Raw genomic sequence first — 1,612 nt, 5'->3', positions numbered from 1 at the left:
ACACTCTCAAGAAGCATAGGGTCCATTTTAGGCATGAATGACGAATTTACTTCCCCACTCCCTTCATTTATTTCATTAACCGCATGTTCGGAGCGAGTAGCTCTACTAAGGGTCTCTTTTAAGCGGCTAAACACGCTGGACCCGGGCCGTGGGCCCATGGCATGCATGTCTTGACTTGAAATATCAAAGTTTGGTGTAGGATACCCCTCCATGACTTCGTAGTCAGAGGAAGAATCACTAGATGCGATATGAGGATCTTGGGTCGCGCTACCTTGAGTCCCGGCCGAAGGTCCAGAACCTAGGGTGGAGGAATAATGGGTGCCCGCGTAAATGGAGGCACTACCAATATGCTCGTGCTCTAACACTCGTCCAGAGCGTAGGTTCATATGACTTGGATCCCCTAGAAGTGTCAGTGAGGGCCCGTGAAGGCTGCTCACCTAGTAATTTTGGGTGTTTTGCAACCCAAGACTTTTCTTATTTATTTATTTTTTGATTTTTTGGTCTTTTTTTTCTGACCCATCTATAGAATAGAACGTATGATAGCTCAAAACGAGCTTCTCGGTCAGAGGGACGTGCCGTGCTGCTTTACAACCCTCCGTTTGGTCACTTTATGCCCTCGAAATCCCTAAAACCGTCAATTTCTAGTAGGGAACTAGGCCCAAATTAGAAAGTCTAAGGGTGCAAGTGGGAAGAGAAGGGAGGAGAGTGGAGGACTTGCCCCACATGCTCTCATTCCCTCTTGAGGGGGTAGGGTATATATATAAGAGTGAGTCTGGTATATATCATAAGACTGAGGACTGAGGCCTGGGCTTGGGCTTGGGCTTGGGCTTTTTTTAATTTTTACCCCAGACGACAAAGCAGTTGTATGTAGCAGAAGCATTGACTTCAACGTTTCTTTCTTTCGATATTGACAAACCTTTTGTCATATGTAGGTCAGATTTGTCAACTCTCGAAAGCATGACTATGATCAAGTCATGGCCCAGATGGCTAGGGAGGACATTGTTATGTTTGTGGCTAGGAATATTGGCCTCTTTGTTGGCAAGGTGCGCACATTGTCTGTTCTGGACGTCACAACTTTGGCCCCCGTGCGAGGATCACGCTTAAAGCAAGAATTGACCACAACATTTCATAGACAGTGTGAGATTCTCGGCTAGAATAGAGAGGTGAATTTCCATGCTTTGTACTCAACCGGATAAAGACATCTTTAGTGGTCTTTACACGTTTGTTTTTTTTATAGGTTGTGGGGACTTTGCGCTTTGTGAACTTCAATAGAGCTCTCTTGCATTCCCAGTGCTCAGTTTGTGACTCGCCGAAGGTGAAGAAAGTTGAAGGTCGTCTGTGTTGTTCTCTTTGCGATAAAGATCACGTCATCAAGACGACTCTCAGGCTGGAGGCACAGATCCGAAGCAGCATTGACAGAAGTGTTGTGGCGGTTCAAGTGTCAGGGTCTATGGTGGATCGTCTTTTGGCCTTGCCAAGGAGCTTTAAGGAGGTGTACATGGAGAGCATTCCAGAGGCGAGGGATATTTTATCGACATCTGTTGTCGAGGGTGTGTTCAAAATTGGCACAAATGGGTCTATGATATCTTTCACTCCTCTGTTGGAAACCTAG

General features: G+C 46.0%; 1 pseudogene; it reads left to right on the top strand.

The window, feature by feature from the left end:
• Nucleotides 1-983: 983 nt before the first annotated feature.
• On the top strand, nt 984-1,612 carry LOC147464354 (uncharacterized; annotated as a pseudogene).

This window comes from Adiantum capillus-veneris, chromosome 1 (genome assembly GCF_014529385.1).
Source record: "Adiantum capillus-veneris isolate H3 chromosome 1, ASM1452938v2, whole genome shotgun sequence".
In the NCBI taxonomy this organism is placed as follows: Eukaryota; Viridiplantae; Streptophyta; class Polypodiopsida; order Polypodiales; family Pteridaceae; genus Adiantum; species Adiantum capillus-veneris.
The sequence above is the reverse complement of the archived record's forward strand: the minus strand, read 5'-3'. Positions and strand labels throughout refer to the sequence as shown.